Source organism: Euphorbia lathyris, chromosome 2 (genome assembly GCF_963576675.1).
Source record: "Euphorbia lathyris chromosome 2, ddEupLath1.1, whole genome shotgun sequence".
NCBI classification, from domain to species: domain Eukaryota; kingdom Viridiplantae; phylum Streptophyta; class Magnoliopsida; order Malpighiales; family Euphorbiaceae; genus Euphorbia; species Euphorbia lathyris.
In genome coordinates, this window is record NC_088911.1 from 106,027,449 (window position 1) to 106,035,287 (window position 7,839).

Genomic DNA, 7,839 nt, shown 5'->3' on the forward strand with positions numbered 1-7,839 from the left:
AACCTATAATAATTTATCTTCACATCTTCCAATAAGAGGAAGCAACATAATGAAGAAGTTTTGTAAATCGTACAAAGAGCAGGAGCAAGAGATACTTAGTTAAGAATAAGAGCAGAGTGGGAGGAGAGAACGAAATCAAAATCAGCGGAAAGCGAAGCCTTTGATGAGTGGAAACTAAAAGCACTTACAGACAAACCCACAAACATCGATGAAAATAGAGAGATGGGGACAAAATTTTATGAGAGAGTGAACCAAGAAAATCCAATTAGGAGATGGGGATCGAATGGGCAAAGAAGAAGAAGTTCAGCAAGGAAGTTGCATAATTAAGAGAGGGCGAAGATTAAAGGATTGGGGAAGCAGCAATTGAGAAGTTATTTGTTAAAGTTAAAATAAATCGTGGAAATATTGAAGGGGAGAGATATGATAAAAGTAAATATAATTCTTAAAAAATGAGAAAATTCCAAGTCAGCAATTTGTAAGCTGTTTTAAGTATATAGATAGATTTTTTTTTTTTGAGTTGGAGAATATCATTCGGAGTTTGCTGAGCTCGTAAAGCTAGAGGCCAATGAGTGCTAGAGGGAATTTTTTTAATTTTTATTTTTATTTTCCACACTTTACAATAAAATTTATAATATGCTTTTAAAAAATAAAATTTATTTTACGAGCTAACAATATAAATTTTCACGTCATTTATAGAAAAATTGGATTGAGAATAATTAATGATTATTTAGATAATATTAATATAGAAAATAAACCTACCTTTGCTATGATTTGATTCGACATTAACAATAAAAATTAAACACTAATTAAAATTATATTATTATATTCTTCCAAAAAAATTATATCATTATAAATAAAATAAATGAAGTTTTAGTCCTAAAAAAACAATCTAGCAACCTTAAAATTATTTTTTTTATAGATAAATAAACTACTTTATTTTTTATAGATCTTATACAAGAAACTTTGATTGAAAGAGAATCTATTTAAGAGATTTATAATTATCTCGATCCGAATTATTGAATTAAGAGCAAAATACAAAACAAAAATGTTTATAGTTTGAATCATTGAACCGATCATAATTTTTTTCTAAAAAAAAATATGTGATTTAAAAGTTTACAAATAAAAATATGTGATATGTTTTATTTATAAAATAAAGTATTTTATATTACACTGTTAAGTCGATGAAATTAAAAATATTTTTATCTTAAAAAAACATACATTTACATGTTGATAAATAATAGGCTTCCAAATTGATTTGCAGCTATGTAAAATGAATTCAAACATCAATTTAGTTCATAAAATGTTAACTTAATAAAAAAAAGGTGATTTGTAATTTCGATTTGAAGACTTGTATTCTGAAGGAACTATCCTTATTAATACATAAATATTTTTTAAAAGAAAAATATTATTGATTATTATCGAAACTTATAGTTTAATTTAGGGTAAATTCCAAAAACAGCCCATGTGGTTTCATGTTGTTCAAAAAAAAACCCTGTGGTTTGTTTTTACCAAAAAAAAGGACCGTGGTTACGCCGTTACCCGAAAAACGGAAAATGGGTTAACACCGTTAAATTTCATGACGTGGCAAAGGATAAAACGGGGAAAACCATTTTTTTTTATTTTTTTATTTTTCTCTCTCTCTCTCTCTCTCTTCTTCTTTTCTCTGTCTTCTTCTTCAAAAACTACTGGAAATAGACATATCCATCAGTGTTGCGTGCAAAAATCTTCTGAATTCCCCAATCATGGAACCCAAACCCCTCCATCCCCTCCACCAAATCCCTGAAACTGATTTGCTATTTCACTCATCTCTACCTCTTTTTCTTCCTATTTCACTTTCACTTCTCCTCCTCTTCAATTCGTCCTCCATTCACCCAATTTTGAACGGTTCGGCGTGCAAGAGGTCGTGGATTCCGCCGGGCTGTTCTCTGCTCTGTTCTTGCGCGATAATTTGGGCGCCGTGGGCCGATGTGGAAGCGCAGATGGAGCAATTGCTTGAGAGGGAGAAGGAGGACGGGAAATTTCTGGTGAAAGGATTTTGTTACTCTGTTTTTGCTGATTGTTTCGTATCTGGTTTTGGGGATGACGACGATGATTTTGTGCAGGTTGTATTTTTTTTTAAAAGAAGCAGTGCTAATTTATTCTCCTTATTATCATTGTTTACAGTTTGAATATTTATGGATGTTGTTCGTCATCAATGGCGTTAAATGTTTGAGATACCCAGAACTGATTTGCTAAGAAATTCAATGACTGCTGTTTGTCATCAATGGTGTTAATCGTGACCCTGCGTAATTTCCGATTCGTGAGAAGAGAATGGTGGCGACGAAGAAGGGAATGGCGAGACAGAGAAGGGAATCGGTATGGATGGACGGAATCTGAAAATTTCCAGAAATCTGGAAATTTCTAGAAATTCTGGAAATTCCCAGATTCCGTTCATGAAGAAGAAGAAGAAAAAAGAAGAAGAAGATAAGAGAGGGAGAGAGAGAGAAGGAGGAGGAGGAGGAGCGTGTGGTTTCATGGATTTAAAAAAAAAAACCCTGTAGTTTGTTTTTACAAAAGAAGGAGTGTGTTATACGTCGTTACACGAATTAAGAAAAATGACTTCACCGTTAAATGTTATGACGTGAAAAAGGGTAAAATTGTCCGAATTAAAATAAAAAAATAAAATAACAAAAATAAAATTAAAATAAATAAAAAAAATCCCAAAATGGGGCCTTCTTCTTCTTTTTCTTCTTTCTCTCTTTTTTTTTTCTTCTTCCTCCTCTTCTATCTTCTTCTTTTTTTTCTTTTTCTATTTTTTTTTAATTTTCGAAATTTCCAGAATTCTGAAAATTTCCAGAATCTGAAAATTTCAGAACGTCTGAAATCCAGACGTTCATCATGTCTAGATTTTAGACGTTCTCCAGAATTCTGGAAATTAAAAAAAATTAGAAGAAAAAAAGAAGAAGAAAAAAAGAAAAAGAAGAGAAGAGAAGAGAGAGGAAGAAGAAAAGAAAGGAGAAGGAAGAGAAAGAAGAAGAAAAAAAGGAAGAAGAATAAGAGAAGAGAGGAGGAAGAAAATGTTGGAAATATTTCATGGTTCAAACAAATCACAGTAAAATATTTATATTCCATTAAACCAAAACACAGTAATTAATCATATCAAAGAATTTGATTACAATAATAATGTTAATAATATCAATAAAATAACAATTAAATTAACACTGAGGTTTAGAATAGTCTGTATATATGTGGATTGAAGCACGCTGAATTACGCTGTCCTTTGAGAGAAAACGACCCGTCTGCACCGAGTAATTATCAACCACGTCTCTCTCGCAAGATACACTTCAATCTGCCGAAATTCTTATGTGCAACTAAGAATCTCCCGAACCGATTATTCTCAATATTCCAAATAATAATAATTAAAATAGAGAAATAAAATATCGGCTTATTTAGACAAAGGCCACAAAAATGAAGTTTCTTCAAACTGATGTTGAGCAAAACAAAAAAAGTATCAAATTGTTGAAAACATGAGTTATTTATAGTAGATTTTCATAACAGTTAGAAGCATAAAACTTGGAAAATAAGTAGGAGAAAGAATAGACACTAAAATAAAGAATAGAAACTAACTTTTACTAAGTCAGAATATTATAAATAATAATAATAAATAATAAATAATAATTTTTAATCACAAAATTCCAACATTCCCCCTCATGATTAAAATTTTAAAATAATTATTTTTTGAGCATATAATACCGTGTAATAGGTGATAGGTACCTTCCGGGTTTGAACCTACACTTAGTGTTAATGAATTTATCCTGAAGAAACCATAGTAACATATAAATGTCTTGAACTAGGCTCTTTAGACCAGAATAAAATTCACCACACACCACAATATGAGAAATCATCAAGGTTCTATCGGTTTTGCGCACGTATCTATTCATGAGTGTCTTTAGAAACTGACCCAATTTTTCACAGTGGCGACCCCACCATCACACTCATTAGGTGAATCCTCTAAGAGTGATCTGTGATCATCACCTCGCAAATCAATGCATTTGGACTCATTTAGAATTATATTCTTCCTATACATCACAGTAGAGAGCATAATACCATGGGAATAGAACTTAGAATTCTCCCATATAATAATACAAAACTTGCTCTCCCAAGTTACCAAAAGTTTTGTTATTACCTATTGAACTTTATTTTATGGGATCGCCATATATATAAAGTTAGGTATCCACTTTGATAACTAAATAATAGGTCACAGTTCCATCCCCCTCAATTTAAAAAATAAACTATCATTGATGCATCAATCTTTTTTAGCACGTGTAGGCTTTGCTAATTCTTTGTTGAGCAGATCCGCTACATTATTTTCAAACCTGAAAAAATCCCAAAAAATAACACCATTAAATAATGTATTAATTTATGTCCAACCGTCAATAGTCTTCTAATATTTCTCCAAGCCTTTCGATTGCTTGCAAGAGAACATATTTTGCTACATATAGTATAGTAAGAAATGAGTAAACATAATTAGAATAAACTTAATCATCTAGAAAAGGTAATAATAAAATTTTGCCCAAAATTGATTAGAGGAACAAAACACAATTATTCTATAATGTATTCCACAACATTGATCGAAGAAACAAATAGTAGTTCTTCTCTGATCATGTACTCCTTTCTTAAGCATCTGTATATGTTTTACAGTCAAATATAAAAAAAAGAAAAATGATTAGTAGTTTAATATTAGTGACTAAGATAACTGCAATGATAATAGAATGCACAAGTAGCAAAATCAATAACTCAAAGCCATTTAGCTCCACATTTTAGGTACATATTATAGTGCATTAGCATGTTCCTGTAGGCATAACACTCCCCATATAGTTTGTAAATTTTCGGTTTTTCTTTTTCTTTTTCTTCCTGGAACTTAGCCCATCTTCCTACTAAGAAGATCAAGTGCTGCTCAACCTGCTTCTAATTAAGCAAAAAAAAAACATAATATATTATTCAACATGACTCTAACTAATTATATGACTATACTTTAGGAAAAATTTAAACAAAACATGATAATCACATTTTGGCATTTTAAATTTCCTAACAATATTTTGCAGGTTCTGAAAGTCATAACAAATTGCATATTTCAACACACAATGCCCATCTTGATTCAATAGCAAAAGCTATACGTTAGAAAATGACTCCATCTTGATCAATTATGAAACTGTCAATGGGTATAACTAAGAGCATCCATTAAGCAATCAGACTGGGAATTTTCTTAGCATATCACATAAAACAAAAATGAAGAATTAAGCTTTAACCAATATAAACAGTAGCCTAACTAGTATACCAAAGAGATGAAGCCAAATCCATAGCACAATATTTATAGAATAAGTGTAATAATAACTTTAACAACCTAAGCCGAAACTGGGTTAAAGCCAAGAGAGCTAAAGTATCAAGTTTTTTCTATTTCTATATCAGTAGCAAAAACAACAACATTTATATATCAGTCTCAACTATCAGACACTATAGTAGCAAATTCTACATCAGGACTAATAAATTCCATATCAGAACACTCTTAGATCAGATCCGTAAACTTTTTCTAAAGCATAGTATCAACAATTTTCATGTTAGCAAACTTTATATTAGCAAATATAAATTAATTAAGAGGACAAAACTCCCTGCTCATTTAAAACCAATAGACCCTCCTGTGAAAGGTTCAGGTCCTCATCATATCATCTTAGTCTCGTCTTTCACTCTTTCACTCTAAAAAACCATTGTTGAAGCAAAACCATGCCAAATACCTTTGCCTCACATCCAAAATTAAAATCCAGGCTGAATTTCATAAACGCCATAAATCATGTGAATTTACAAACACAGATCAACCCAATAACTACAACATAGAAGCTTTCAAGCACTATACTTTTAATGAAATACAATCAACATCAAAGAAATAAACATCTCATATTTAAAATTGAATCTATTGTAACAGAATATCTGAGCATCGTTTAAAATAAAAAACCAAAATAAAAATAAAAATCATTGAGTCAATTTTTTAATTATTTTGACCCAGAAAAAATTGGAACTTGCTAGAAAATTATTTGATTGAATCAACTATAAACAAACAATTACAAAAGCCTAAAAATTTAGCTTCCCAGTAAAAGATTATCACTGCATTTTTAGAATCACATAAAAAAGATATGATAGAATAACAAAAAATATCATTTATTTTGATCCAAATAAAATTCAAACTTTACTGTAAAAGGATTTGATTGAACCAAATCTAAAGATACAAAAAGTTCTCTCAAAGATTGTTGGAAATATTTCATGGTTCAAACAAATCACAGTAAAATATTTATATTCCATTAAACCAAAACACAGTAATTAATCATATCAAAGAATTTGATTACAAATAATAATGTTAATAACATCAATAAAATAACAATTAAATTAACACCGAGGTTTAGAATAGTCTGTATATATGTGGATTGAAGCACGCTGAATTACGCTGTCCTTTGAGAGAAAACGGTCCGTCTGCACCGAGTAATTATCAACCACGTCTCTCTCGCAAGATACACTTCAATCTGCCGAAATTCTTATGTGCGACTAAGAATCTCCCGAACCGATTATTTCCATAATACCTTTTGCCACGTCATCACATTTAACGGTGTTAAGTCGTTTTCTTTAATTCGTGTAACGACATATAACACGCTCCTTTTTTTTTTTTTTTGTAAAAACAAACCACATGTTTTTTTTAAAATCCATAAAACCACATGTTTTTTTGGAATTTACCTAATTTAAAATAGTTTAAACCACCTATAAATTTATAAAGTGTACCTTTGAATTAATTATAAAAAGACTATATTATTATAAAATGGTGCTTCAAAAAATATAAAATAACAGATATAAATATAACTTTCTTCAACCATAAATAAATAACAAAGATATAAATTTTCAAAACAAAAATAAAAAAGATATAAATATAACTTTAAATACGAAAAAATCATACGCCGGCAAGTCTTCTGTTTTGTGGAGTCGAGGGTTTAAGACTGTTGGTGTGCCCTAGTTCATAGGCATTGGTTCTTATAAAATATATTTGTGTCACATTAATAAAGGCATTAATCTAGTTCATTTATATCTTGTGCTATAATATGAATAGAGAATCCATTGATTGATAATCGTAAAACCATATCCCAAGTCTATTCTATCATGGGAATGATTAGGACCACAGACTTGTATATTCGACAACTGTATGGTAGTAGTTGATACTAGCCATAGCACTTGATAAGTCAGTTGTGAATATGGGTACATGTTGCATACATGTGACTGGATCGATCCGCCCGAGAAAACTACATGGTGGTTGTGTCATTAGTTTTCTTAAGTAGGTCTCTAACTGTCTTCACACCAGATTTCATTATAATATCAATGTGGGATCCGGTTCACTTTGACATACGCCTAACAGGTCTGTAACAGGATGCCAAATACGGGTATGATTAGGGTGAACATGTGAACACATTAGTATTGATATTGAAGTGATGGAATTACCACTCACATAACAGTGAGGTGATATCACAGGCCACTTGATAAGTGAGATTGATAAGTGTGTGGCCACACCCTGATAAGTAGTTTACTTATGTGATTCATTAATCTACTTAAGATCAAGAAATATCATAACATTAGAGAGGATGACAGCCACCATGCCTCTAGTTTATAATATCGATATCAAATGGTAAAAGACGTTTAAAGACAACTACAGGGTCTCTGCATCTTTAGACTGCTGAAACTCTGTCTCAGTTAGGGGCAGTAATGGTTTGCTAGAACCCACTTACTGTCTGTGAGCCATAAGCCCACTGCTAGCTAAGGACAATCCCA